Below are 14,917 nucleotides of genomic sequence, written 5' to 3' on the forward strand. Positions count from 1 at the left end.
GGTATAAAATAACACAATGACCAATGCAAGTCGAAATTGTGGCCCTCTACATAGAGACACTAACTTTCTGGCAAGTTTCATACAGGACATCCCACAACTACAGAAAGAGTAGTTGGCGATATTTTACAGTTCTTACAGAAGCAACCCTCATTTTATACATGACACAAAATAATCAATAAAAAATTATTCAGATTGAAAATCTCTCATCACAATGCCCCTCTCGATTATCACTGTTTCCTTGTTACAATACAAACGAATTTCAGGTTGCAAAATCAAGGCTGTTATTTGCTTTCACGCTGGAACAGAGAGAGTGGAAAACGCCCACATCGTCGGCTCGCCAACTTACTGCCCACTCCTCATCTGCTTGAAGGAGCGGGAGCTGCCAGACTGGCTGGCTGGCGGCGACAGTGGGTGCCTGGAGGTCGGAGTGAGGGAGGGAGAGAGGGAGGAGAGAGGGAGGGGGGGAGGGAGAGAGGGAGGGGGGGGGGAGAGAGGGAGGGGGGGGGGAGAGAAGGAGGAGAGAAGGAGGGGGGGGAGGGGAGTGAGGGGGGGAGGGAGGGAGTGAGGGAAGAAGGGAGGGAGAAAGGGAGGGAGGGAGGGAGGAGTGAGGGAGCGAGGACACTGTCTGGGCGAGCAGCCCGGCACAAAGTCCGCGCTCGACGCTTCGCCTTCGGACACGAACGCTCCTCAAAGGAAATTCCAATTTAAGCTGAACTCATTTCCCCGAAACTAAAGGAGAGAGTTTCTTTACAGCCAGGCAAGTACTGGGAGGAATTAACTATTCCTTCTTTAAAACTATTTTGGTGGTTTCTGGTTTTGGTTTTCTTCACCTGGTCTTTTCGTTTGTTGTTGTGCTGTTTGTACAAACCAACGTGTTATATATATATATATATATAGTATAAGAAAATAACTGCAGATGCTGGCACAAATCTGGTACAAATCTCGACCCGAAACGTCACCCATTCCTTCTCTCCCGAGATGCTGCCTGACCTGCTGAGTTACTCCAGCATTTTGTATATATGCAGGAAACCTTTCGATTTATATATATATATATAAATCGAAAGGTTTCCTGTCGTTTTCCAAGATTGGAGGCAGAAGCTTTGTGTATCTTCCTCACACCAGTGCTGGAGTCTGACACTGGCGGCAAAAGAGGGGAGGAAAAAGAGTGGAAGGGCTATAGTGAGTGATAGGGGATTCAATTGTAAGGGGAATGGACAGGCGTTTCTGCGGCCGCAAATGAGACTCCAGGATGGTATGTTGCCTCCCTGGTGCAAGGGTCAGGGATATCTCTGAGCGGCTGCAGGACATTCTGAAGGGGGAGGGTGAACAGCCAGTTGTCGTGGTGCACATTGGCACCAACGATATAGGTAAATAACGGGATGAGGTCCTACAAGGTGAATTTAGAGAGCTAGGAGATAAACTTAAAAGTAGGACCTCAAAGGTAATAATCTCTGGATTACTAGTGCTAGTCAGATTAGGAATAGGAGGATATTTCAGATGAATATGTGGCTTGAAAAATGTTGCAAGGGGGAGGGATTCACATTTTTAGGACTGGAACCAGTTCTGGGAGAGGTGGGACCAGTACAAACAGGACGGTCTGCACCTGAGCTGGAATGGAACCAATGTCATAGGGGGAGTGTTTGCTAGTGCTGTCGGGGAGGATTTAAACTAATGTGGCAGGAGGATGGGAGCAGGAGCAGAGAGACAGAGGTAGAAGCAACAGGTAGCAAGATGAAAAGTAAAAGTGGCAGGCAGACAAATCCAGGGCAAAAATCAAAAAGGGCCACTTTTCAACATAATTGTATAAGGGGTAAGAGAGTTGTAAAAACAAGCCTGAAGGCTTTGTGTCTCAATGCAAGGAGTATACGTAATAAGGTGGATGAATTAAATGTGGAGATAGTTGATAATGATTATGATATAGTTGGGATTACGGAGACATGGCTCCAGGGTGACCAAGACTGGGAGCTCAACATCCAGGGATATTCTATATTCAGGCGGGATAGACAGAAAGGAAAAGGAGGTGGGGTAGCGTTACTGGTTAGAGAGGAGATTAAAGCAGTGGAAAGGAAGGACATTAGCTTGGAGGAAGTGGAATCGATATGGATAGAGCTACGAAACACTAAGGGGCAGAAAACGCTAGTGGGAGTTGTGTACAGGCCACCTAACAGCAGTAGTGAGGTTGGGGATGGCATCAAGCAGGAAATTAGAAATGCGTGCACTAAAGGTGCAGCAGTTATAATGGGTGACTTCAATCTACATATAGATTGGGTGAACCAAACTGGCAGGGGTGCTGAGGAAGAGGATTTCTTGGAATGTTTGAGAGATAGTTTTCTAAACCAACATGTCGAGGAACCAACGAGAGAACAGGCCATTCTAGACTTGGTATTGAGTAATGAGGAAGGGTTAGTTAGCAGTCTTGTTGTGCGAGGCCCCTTGGGCAAGAGTGATCATAATATGGTAGAGTTCTTCATTAGGATGGAGAGTGACAAAGTCAATACAGAAACAGCCATAGCAGCTGCAGCTTACCCGCAGTCCATTTGTCTTGTTGTTTTTGTTGTTGTTTTGTTTTAATTGTAGTTGTGATGTCGTGTTTTTGTGTTTGTGTACTATGTGTGTATGTAGGGGGGAGGGGGGGAACTGTGAAATTGTAAATATGTGTCCCTTCCGAACGGAGACCCGACCTTTGTGTTCTGGGTGTTGTCTCCGTTCCTGCTGCGGCCTACCATCGGCCCAACTCCTGGAGCTGTCGGCCTCCAGGGCTCCGGTTCGCAGAGCCCGCGGACCGGACTTACCATCAGCGGAGCCGGCCGTCTTCGGAGGCTGTGGGAGCGGCTGCGACTTGCCTTAGGCTCGGGCCGCGTGGATGCCGACATCGGGAGCTCCGGCAGCGGCAGCGGGTTCGCCCGCCCCGGATCGTGGGGCTTGGGTCGCGGACATTTCACCGTCCGGCGCGGCCTAAAATAGGCCGCGGGATATTTCTCTGCTGGGCGGGGGCTTCAATGTCGGGAGCCACGTCCGCCCCGACGTGCAGCAACAGCAACAGCGGCAGCGTGTTCGGCCGCCCCGGATCGGACTTATCATCGGCGGAGCCGGCCGTCTTCGGAGGCTGCGGGAGCGGCTGCGACTCGCCTTAGGCTCGGGCCGCTGCGGACCGTCCGGCGCGGCCTCCAACCACAACAACCTGGCCGCGGGAGAGGACAGCAGGAGAAGGGAAATTGTGGCCTTCCATCACAGTGAGGAGAGGACTGGAGGAGACTCACTGTGATGGATGTTTCTTTGATGGATGTTTCTTTTTTTGTGTGTTTTTGGGGTTGTGTAATTTTAATGCCTATTTAATGCTTTTATTGTTGGACTGTGGGTGACTATGTTTGTGTACTATGTGTGTATGTTGGGGGGAGGGGGGGAACTGTAAAATTGTAAATATGTGTCCCTTCCGAACGGAGACCCGACCTTTGTTTTCTGGGTGTTGTCTCCGTTCCTGCTGCGGCCTACCATCGGCCCAACTCCTGGAGCTGTCGGCCTCCAGGGCTCCGGTTCGCAGAGCCCGCGGACCGGACTTACCATCAGCGGAGCCGGCCGTCCTCGGAGGCTGTGGGAGCGGCTGCGACTCGCCTTAGGCTCGGGCCGCTGCGGACCGTCCGGCGCGGCCTCCAACCACAACAACCTGACTGCGGGAGAGGACAGCAGGAGAAGGGAAAGACATTGTGGCCTTCCATCACAGTGAGGAGAGAGAGGACTGGAGGAGACTCACTGTGATGGATGTTTCTTTGATGGATGTTTCTTTTTTTGTGTGTTTTTGGGGTTGTGTAATTTTAATGCCTATTTAATGCTTTTATTGTTGGACTGCGGGTGACTGAATTTCGTCCAATATTGGATGACAAATAAAGCTATCTTGAATCTTGAAGTGTTCTGAACTTAAAGAAAGGTAACTTTGAGGGTATGAGGCGTGAATTGACCAAGATAGACTGGCGATTGATGCTGAAAGGGTTGACGGTGGACATGCAATGGAAGGCATTTAAAGGTCGCATGGATGAACTACAACAAGTGTCCAATGGACCCCCTCCACTTTTACCCCCCAGTGTGGCCAACTACCCTCACTAGAACTTTTTATCTCAAACTGCCGGCGTGACATCAGCCGCCTCAAATTCTCCACTCCCCTGACTAACTCCAACCTCTCCCCTCCTGAACGTGCAGCCCTCCACTCACTCCGCAACAACCCGGACAATAATTAAACCCGCTGACAAGGGAGGGGCTGTGGTAGTCTGGCGTGCTGACCTCTACCGCACCGAGGCCAGACGACAACTATCAGACACCTCTTCCTACCTATCCCTGGACCATGACCCCACCGATAAACACCAGACCTTTATCAGCAGCACCATCACCGACCTCATCACCTCCGGCGATCTACCCCTCAGTGCCTCCAATCTCATAGTTCCCCAGCCCCGCACGGCCCGATTCTACCTCCTACCCAAAATCCACAAACACAACTGTCCCGGCAGACCCATTGTCTCTGCCTGCTCATCCCTACCGAACTTATCTCTACCTACCTCGACTCCATCAAACTGAACAGTGTTCATCCCAGTTTGGCAAAAGAACAAACCAGGAAAGGTAGTGCATCCGTGACTAACAAGGGAAATCAAGGATAGTATTAAAACAAAAGATGAAGCATACAGATTAGCCAGAAAAAGTAGCATACCAGAGGACTGGGAGAAATTCAGAGTCCAGCAGAGGAGGACAAAGGGCTTAATTAGGAAAGGGAAAATAGATTATGAGGGAAAACTGGCAAGGAACATAAAAACTGACTGCAAAAGCTTTTATAGATATGTCAAGAGAAAAAGATTAGTTAAGACAAATGTGGGTCCCTTGCATTCGGAAACAGGTGAATTGATCATAGGGAACAAGGAGATGGCAGACCAATTGAACAAATACTTTGGTTCTGTCTTCACTAAGGAAGACATAAACCGTCTGCCGGAAATAGCGGGGGACCGGGGGTCTAATGAGATGGAGGAACTGAGGGAAATCCAGGTTAGTCGGGAAGTGGTGTTAGGTAAATTAAATGGATTAAAGGCAGATAAATCCCCAGGGCCAGATAGGCTGCATCCCAGAGTGCTTAAGGAAGTAGCCTCAGAAATAGTGGATGCATTAGTGATAATTTTTCAAAACTCTTTAGATTCTGGAGTAGTTCCTGAGGACTGGAGGGTAGCTAATGTAACCCCACTTTTTAAAAAGGGAGGGAGAGAGAAAACGGGGAATTATAGACCAGTTAGCCTAACATCGGTAGTGGGGAAAATGCTAGAGACAGTTATTAAAGATGTGATAGCATCACATTTGGAAAGTGGTGAAATCATCGGACAAAGTCAGCATGGATTTACCAAAGGCAAATCATGTCTGACGAATCTTATAGAATTTTTCGAGGATGTAACTAGTAGAGTGGATAAGGGAGAACCAGTCGATGTGTTATATCTGGACTTTCAGAAGGCCTTCGACAAGGTCCCACATAGGAGATTGGTGTACAAACTTAAAGCACACGGTATTGAGGGTTCAGTGTTGAGGTGGATAGAAAATTGGTTGGCGGACAGGAAGCAAAGAGTAGGAATAAACGGGTCCTTTTCGGAATGGCAGGCAGTGACTAGTGGGGTACCGCAAGGCTCAGTGCTGGGACCCCAGTTATTTACAGTGTATATTAATGATTTGGACGAGGGAATTGAATGCAACATCTCTAAATTTGCGGATGACACGAAGCTGGGTGGCAGTGTTAGCTGCGAGGAGGATGCTAGGAGGCTGCAGAGTGACTTGGATAGATTAGGCGAGTGGGCAAATGCATGGCAGATGCAATATAATGTGGATAAATGTGAGGTTATCCACTTTGGCGGCAAGAACAAGAAAGCAGAGTATTACCTAAATGGTGACCGATTGGGAGAAGGGGAGATGCAACGTGACCTGGGTGTCATGGTGCACCAGTCATTGAAAGCAAGCATGCAGGTGCAGCAGGCAGTGAAGAAAGCGGATGGTATGTTGGCATTCATAGCAAGAGGATTTGAGTTTAGGAGCAGGGAGGTTCTGCTGCAGTTGTACAGGGCCTTGGTGAGACCGCACCTGGAGTATTGTGTGCAGTTTTGGTCTCCTAACCTGAGGAAAGACGTTCTTGCCTTAGAGGGAGTACAGAGAAGGTTCACCAGATTGATCCCTGGGATGGCGGGACTTTCATATGAGGAAAGACTGGATAGACTGGGCTTGTACTCGCTGGAATTTAGAAGACTGAGGGGGGATCTTATAGAAACATATAAAATTCTTAAGGGGTTGGAGAGGCTAGATGCGGGAAGATTGTTCCCGATGTTGGGGGAGTCCAGAACCAGGGGTCACAGCTTAAGGATAAGGGGGAAGTCTTTTAGGACCGAGATGAGAAAACATTTCTTCACACAGAGAGTGGTGAGTCTGTGGAATTCTCTGCCACAGAAGGTAGTTGAGGCCTGTTCATTGGCTATATTTAAGAGGGAGTTAGATGTGGCCCTTTTTGCTAAAGGGATCAGGGGGTATGGAGAGAAGGCAGGTACAGGTTACTGAGCTGGATGATCAGCCATGATCATATTGAATGGCGGTGCAGGCTCGAAGGGCCGAATGGCCTACTCCTGCACCTATTTTCTATGTTTCTATGACACTCCCCATGCACAAGTCTCACACTTGGTCGTGAATGTTTTGAACTTACTTGCCAGGTAAGTTCAAAACATTCACGACCAAGTGTGAGACTTGTGGGAGGAACAGGAAACCGTACTGAAATTAATTTAAAAAAAATTAGATTTTTTTTTAGATTTAGAGATACAGGATAGAGAAACAGGCCCTTCGGCCCACCGGGTCCATGCCGCCCAGCGATCCCCGCACATTAACACTATCCTACACACACTGGGGACAATTTTTTACATTTAATTAACCCAGCCAATTAACCTACATACCTGTACGTCTTTGGAGTGTGGGAGGAAACCGAAGATCTCGGAGAAAACCCACGCAGGTCACGGGGAGAACGTACAAACTCCGTACAGACGGCGCCCGTAGTCAGGATCAAACCAGAGTCTCCGGCGCTGCATTCGCTGTAAGGCAGCAACTCTACCGCTGCACCACCGTGCCCAAATTGTTTGGGATCTGGACAAGACGAATTAAAAATTATAGTGGATGTAAAGAGAGACGTCAGACCATCATCCAGCTTCACAATTGGTGACGGTTCTGGTTTAAAGGACTGTGCAGAGTATGTTGTACATCATATAGCACACTGGGACATATGGTGGCCATCTGTGCTGCCAATAGCTGCAGAAATTGCAAAACAGGAAGGCCAAAAAAATCTGAGATTGCTGAATATCTGTGGTGCATCTGGTCACCTTTATTCAGCCTGCCCAAAACATATCATCAGCCATCACGGGCAATAGGAGAGGAGGAAACTGGTGCCAAGTGCTTCAAGTGACAACAACCTTCTACACCTCACTCGAGGAGTATTGTAGATATTGTAGATATTGTTAATAAATGCAAGAATAAAACATCCACTGATTAGAATGAGACAGATATGAAAATAGTAAAAAAGGTAATTGATGGGATTTCTAAACCACTAACACACATTTTTAACTTATCATTACAAACCGGTCAATTTCCCAATAATATGAAAATAGCTAAAGTTATTCCGCTGTATAAAACTGGAGATAAACACCACTTCACAAATTACAGACCTGTTTCTCTTCTCCCACAGTTCTCTAAAATTCTGGAAAAACTTTTCGTCAACAGATTAGACAATTTCATAGATATGCACAATTTACTCTCTAATAGTCAATATGGATTCAGAAGTAACCGACCGGTCAACATCACTAGCTTTAACTGAACTCATTGAACAAATTACAAATTCTATAGATAAAAAGAAATATGCTGTTGGGGTATTCATTGATCTAAAAAAAGCATTCTATACAATAAATCATGAAATATTAATCAATAAATTGGAACTATATGGGATTAGGGGGTTGGCTTTAGAGTGGGTTAGAAGTTATTTAAAGAACAGGAAACAATTCGTGAAGATGGGAGAATATCAGTCTGGATGTTTGGACATTGTGTGTGGAGTCCCCCAGGGATCAGTGTTGGGTCCTAAACTCTTCATCATCTACATCAATGATATATGTAAATTATCAAAAATATTGAAATTCATCCTATTTGCTGATGACACTAACATTCTTGGTTCTGGTGAAAATTTACAGCAACTTTTGGACAGTATCACCTCAGAATTTTGCAAAATTAAAAAATGGTTTGACATTAACAAATTATCACTAAACTTGAGCAAAACAAAAATTATGATATTTGGGAACAGTAAAATAAACAATCAAGCACAGGTACAGATAGAGGGTGTTAACATAGAAAGAGTAAATGAAACTAAATTCCTTGGGGTGATAATAGATGAAAAAATTTGCTGGAAATCTCACATTAAACATATCCACAGTAAAGTATCTAGAAGCATTTCAGTTCTGGCCAAAGCAAAACATTTCCTAGATAACAAATCACTTCGCATTCTGTTCTGTTCACTAGTTTCACCTTATTTAAGTTACTGTATAGAGGTGTGGGGAAGTACATATATAAGTTCACTACAACCACTATTCATACTGCAAAAAAGAGCCATTAGAATAAGTCATAATGTCGGTTTTTGTGAACACACCAACTCATTATTTATAAAGTCTAAAATAATCAAATTTTATGACATTGTGGAATATCAAACAGCTCGATTCATGTACAAAGTGAGAAGCAATTTGCTACCAAGTAACTTACAGGAAATGTTTTATGAAAGAGAGGGGGGTTATAATTTAAGGGGAACATTAAATTTCAAGATTCGCAATACTCGAACAACAATGAAAAGATTTTCTATATCAATCAGTGGAGTAAAGCTATGGAACAGAATGAATGCGGAATTAAAACAATGTTCAAACATCATCCAGTTTAAAAACAAATATAAACACATGATTTTTTCTAGGTACAGTGAGGAGGGGGATTAACAGTCACCAGGGGTCTACATATAATAACACATCATTATTTAAATAAGTGTAACTATATGAATATATAAGGGTGTATGAGTATTTTTGTATTAATATCTGATACTTGATAAATATTGATTAGGGAATGGGGGTAGGATTAAATAAGTTCACACTTCTTCCTACTCCTTTTCGCACATGTTAAGTAATGGATGAAATTCCTTGTATTTCTTCTGTTTTTTTGTTTATTTTGTTTTTTAATTGATGTCTTTTAACATGTTCGAAATAAAATAAAATGAAATGAAATGAATGAAGTATTGCAGTGTCCATCACATTCCAGCTTTGAGAACTGGGACCATTAGGGGTGGCACGGTAGTGCAGCTGTAGTGTTGCTGCCTTACAGAGCTGGAGACCCAGGTTCCATTCTGACTATGGGTGCTGTCTGCATGGAATTTGTACATTCCTACCGTGACCACGTGGGTTTTCCCTGGGTGCTCTGGTTTCCTCTCACACTCCAAATACGTACAGGTTTTGGAAGTTAATTGGTTTTGGTAAAGATTGTAAATTGCTCCTAGTGTGTAGTATGTTTGCTGGAGTAACCGGGATCGCTGGTCTGCATGGACTCGGTGGGCCAAAGAGCCTCTTACCGCACTGTATCTATGAACTGAAACTAAACTAAGCATCACAGCACCATATGCAATCTCGATCTTGAATTAGAGAGCAAAGCCGCAGCAAACGTTGTCCATGACCATGAGTTACCGGCTGGCACGTTTCAAGATGCAGCACTAGATACCCGGGACCACTGAATGTAGGTCCTGTCCCTGCTTAGTTTCTGTAGGGAATCTGTACAGTTAATGCCCACTGAGGACCAGGAACCCATGTGAAAACGTCTCAGAAATACCTTTGGTGGAATATTTGTAAAATAAAAATTGATGTGGTGTCAATAAAGATGTGTCCAGTACCTTCAATGGCAATGTATCAGTTGTGTTGCCACTTATATTTTCACGTAATGTGAATAAAGTATATTGTTGGAAAGAAAATAACTTTTAAAGGCCTGAATAGAGGAAAGGAAAGTGGAGGGGCACAGGGGATTAGAAATCAAATTTTAGAGCCTGCAGCAGAACTTGTTGTTGTCATCGGTGGGGAAATGGGATACTTAGATACCACATCTGGAGAATAGCAAAATGGTTTGAAGTTGAGAAACAAAGGTCATTAAACAACTGGATCCGAGACAAAACTGGGTACTGAAGAATAATGTAGAATAGGACTAGAGGGCATAGCCTCAGAATTAGAGGATGTTCTTTTAGGAAGGAGATGCAGATGAATTTGTTTAGTCAGAGGGTGGTGAATCTGTGGAATTATTTGCCACAAAAGGCTGTGGAGGCAAAGTCAGTGAATATATTTAAGGCATAGATGAATAAATAATTGATTAATATGGACGTCAAAGGTTATGGGGAGAAGGCAGGAGAATGGGGTTAGGAGGGAGAGATGGATCAGCCATGATTGAATGGCGGAGTAGACTTGATGGGCTGAATGGCCTAATTCTACTCCTATCACTTATGATCTTATGATCGAAGTTGAAAACAAAGGCATCAGAGGTTTCAGCGGAATGGTTATGGGGATCAAAGGGTGTTTGAGGTGGGACAGGCAGTGGAATCAGAATCTTAACTTTGTGCATATGATCTGTTTCAACCCAAGGCAGGTCCAGCAAAAATAGGAAGAACGAAGTGAAGCATTTGTCTCCGGAATCCTGTTTAAATCATTGACCACGGCTGTTTTGATGCAGGACTCTGTTCCATTTTCCTACTTGACTCCTGTAGCGGCCTACTCCCCTAAATCCAAGAAAGTTGCCCCTCAGTACTCCTCCTGCATTTGCTTCTCATTGATAAGTGTACATTTTTCATAGGCTGTGTTTACTAAGGGAAGTATTTGCTTTTACTACCCAACCAACTCTAATGGATTTGCAATGTTTGCAGTGAGACTGTCTGACCAAGAGCAAATCTTCTGCTGTACAGTTTTACGCTAATGTATTTTTGTAAGAGCTCTTAAAGCAGCAGGCACTCCATTCCTTCTGTAAGAAAACCAAACCAATAAGAACTCAAAACACATCCTAAACTTACCTGGCACTCAATGATTCAAAATGCAATTTAACGGCAATGCCAACTCTGACATATCCCCTCTGTTAGACTTATCTTTTGAAGAATAATAAAACAGGCAGTGAATTCTTAGCAAGACCGAATAACTTGGTCAGTTCTACACTGCCATTGTCATGCAGTTAAGCAAAAAAATTATTAAGTCAGTGTATCTGTTCTCATCTTAAAGATTGTATGGACGGAACAGCATTTCCTTTGAGTCACAGTGGAAATGTCCAGACCTCCAGATGTGTGGACACATTGCTATGCCATGCGACACTTGATCAGTCATGGGGCAGCAGATGGGAGTTCAAGGTTAAATATAGCTGTCAGATATAGTGATGGAAGATGAGAGCCAATTGACCCAAGATGTGCAGATGTAACCCAGTGTTGGTCTTAATTGATGTTCATCATTCATTTAACTTTAGTTTTATATTATTTCTAGTGAAACAGCACCATTTAGGTAGCAGACTTCTCAGAGGTCAGAAAATTTGCATTTTTAAGATCGAAAGGGTTGCAAGGTACTGCTGGAAATATGTAATTAGGGTTAGTATTGAAAATTTGACAACAGCAGATACCGTTATTGGAATCGTTGTTGTCAAGCTGGAAAGGGTAGAGAGAAGATTTAAGAGGATGTTGCCAGGACTAGAGTCTGAGCCATAGACAGAGGTTGAGTAGGTTGGGACTCCATACCTTGGAGCGCAGGAGGATGAGGGGTGATCTTATAGAGGTATACAAGGTCATGAGAGGAATAGATCGGGTAGATGCACAGAGTCTCTTGCCCAGCGGAGGAAATAATATGTATATTAAAATGTTTACATGATCTACTCATGTTTACACATGCTGAATTGGAAAGAGGCGTGTGAATATTTCTATTAAAAAATTAAATGAGGCATTATCTGTATTAGCTTGCTACATTTCTGTCTACTGGTCTTATTACAAAAAGTCCAGTATTTAACCTTAAGTTTAGCTGGTTCTAGCATCCCGTAAATTATGGCTTGATAATTTTTATTCCTGCCTCACAAATAATTTGAAGTGCTTTCTGAAAAATTCAGCCACCATAACCTTTCTCGGTAATTGGGATTGAAAGTTGAAATTGGGATGTTGAATTTATTGTACCTGGTGTTAAGATTTGACTGTCTGTTTTTTTACTTCTTACTATTATGCAGCTCAGCGTTTGCTGGGTTATTTTGGAGGGCAGAAAATGTTAGTCACGTTGTTTCTTGGTCCTGGGTCATGTATAGGCCAGACTGGCTAATGATCCAAATTTTTGTCTCAAAGATACTAATGAACAATGTGCTGAAACCTGGGTGTACTTTCTCTTTCCAAAGAACATGAAGTTTGGTGAAAGCATGAGGAAGCATCTGATAGTTGACTTAAGTAATTACGTTTTATCCGTTTGTTAGACGTCAAAATATATTTACACATCTGCGCTTCTGCTGATTTACAAACATAGAAAGAATGTTAAAGGGCAAGTGAGAAAGCAGTTCTTAAAAGCATTGGTTGGCAAGTGTGACATTCTACCTTCGCTGTATCCACTGTCTAAAGATAGAAACTCACTTGTGGTTTCTGAGCAAGCTTCTTCTTGGTGACATTTTAGAAAGTGTTGGTCAGTGTACCTTGGTGCTAAAAAATGAGTCATAGATTCATACAGTGTGGAAACATGCCCTTCGGCCCAACTTGCCCATGCTGGCCAACATGTCCCAGCAACACTAGTCCCACCTGCCTGCGTTTGGCCCATATCTCTCCAATCCTGTCCCATCCATCTACCTGTCTAACTGTTTCTTAAAAGTTGCAATAATCCTGCCTCAACTACCGCCACTGGCAGCTCGTTTCATATACCCACCACCCTTTGTGATAAAGATACCCTCAGATTCCTATTAAATCTTTTCCCCTTCACCTTAAACCTATGTCCACGATCCTCGATTTCCCTACTCCAGGCAAGTTCCTCTGTGCATCTACCCGATGTATTCCTCTCATTAATTTTTAGCTTTATAGCTAGAGAGGTAGCTTTTTAAAGACCAATAATAACCTTTAATGCTGTGAAATTCTTTAGATGACGTACAGGTTTGTAGGTTAATTGGCATGGTATAAGTGCAAATTGTCCCTAGTGTGTTTAGGATAGTGTTAACGTGCGGGGATCGCTGGTCGGTGCGGACCCGGTGGGCCAAAGGGCCTGTTTCTGCGCTGTATCTCTAAACTAAACTAAAATTACAAGAGGAGACCAGCAAGAAACACAAAAACAGATTGAACGGATTCCATAGATATGTAAAAGATTAACAAAAATAGTATCAGTGAAATAAGGAAATAAACATTAAATAAATAACCCGTGACTTACCTCAAGGAAAAAGATGCAGAAAACATCGCAGAAGCACTAGAGCACTACACAGTTGAGAGCACACGATGAATTTACAGAAATTAGTATAAGCACAAATACTGGTACTGGAGAAATGAATGAGCTGAAAATGAGTGTTGCTTCTTGAATGTAGTGCTGTTAATTTTGCAGAAAAACATGTGTATGGCTGTTTGCTGACAACTCCATCCATTTTAACTGACACAGTCTGTCTAACCCTTCTCATCCAAGGATTCACGACTCAACATGTTACAACCTAACCCTCTCCTTATACTCCACCCCTTCATTCCTTGGGTCACCAGTGAAGCAGATTTAGCAAAGCAGTCTTAATATCGCAAAGCAGTCTAAATGTCATGTCGACGGGCATCTTTAAAGGTCCCACTATAACAGGGACAGTCTTTGATGGCTGGGACAGGTATGTCTTGCAGCTGAACCCATTTAGCCACTACCTCTCAGTTTACATGGTAATGTAATTCTGGGTCACCCAGCTTAGAACACCCACATTTAACCAACATAAGCAATGCACACAACACTACAAGCACTTGTAGCACAAAATGTAACCCCTGTACTATGGATATGTTAATTGGGATTGGTCACAAAGGGATGATGCCCCTCCCCACCATGAATGAACACATGCACACAAACCCAACAGATGGAAACATGGGTTCCCCTAGCATGAGCATAAGACATATTCTACATGTAAGTTCTTCATTGACCCAGATCACACTTGGATCTACGCGGTGCATCTCCACACAGGATCTGCCATTGCCTCCCCATCAAAGTCCATGCCCTGCCCCAAACAATCCAAACTCGCCGCCTCCCTGCCACGTCAAAGTACAACTGCATCCTCTCTGAAAAGGGCTGTGGCAAAATATGGATTCCCCATTGCGCATGGAAATTGGGTGTGGTTGTGACGGGTCGCAATTATACTGTTCGTCACTGGAGTTTGTGTCAGCATTCCTTCGCCCCATCTGGTTGGCTCTTTCATCACCTGCAGAGTAAACAAGATTGTATCTTCTGAGCACGTCACTCTCACAATACAATACAATACAATACAATATATCTTTATTGTCATTGTACCCAGGGGTACAACGAGATTGGGAATGCGCCTCCCATACGATGCAATAATTTAGGTAATTTAGACAGCAGCAACCCAACGAAACGAAACAGTTGTAACAGTTTTGGACAGGGTAAAGTGCAAGTTGATCTATGCGTTGTGGCCATCCGGCTCAGCAGGACCGGTTCATAGCAGCTATGGCCCTGGGGATGAAGCTGTTCCTGAGTCTGGAGGTGCGGGCATAGAAGGCCTTGTATCGTCTGCCCGATGGAAGGAGTTCGAACTGACTGTTGCAGGGGTGTGAAGAGTCTTTGTGGATGCTGGTGGCTTTTCTGAGGCATCGTGTGTTGTAGATGCCCTCCAAGTCTGGTAGCTGTGTTCCGAT

General features: G+C 44.1%; 1 protein-coding gene across 1 annotated transcript in view; it reads left to right on the forward strand.

The window, feature by feature from the left end:
* The first annotated feature begins 614 nt into the window (after positions 1-614).
* The window catches only part of chst6 (carbohydrate sulfotransferase 6), a 49,713-nt gene continuing 35,410 nt past the window's right edge, over positions 615-14,917 (forward strand). Inside the window, exon 1 of the mRNA XM_078400798.1 lies at positions 615-757. The gene's annotated coding sequence lies outside the window, so the exon portion shown is untranslated. The remainder of the gene's footprint in view (positions 758-14,917) is intronic.

This window comes from Rhinoraja longicauda, chromosome 6, assembly GCF_053455715.1.
Source record: "Rhinoraja longicauda isolate Sanriku21f chromosome 6, sRhiLon1.1, whole genome shotgun sequence".
In the NCBI taxonomy this organism is placed as follows: domain Eukaryota; kingdom Metazoa; phylum Chordata; class Chondrichthyes; order Rajiformes; family Arhynchobatidae; genus Rhinoraja; species Rhinoraja longicauda.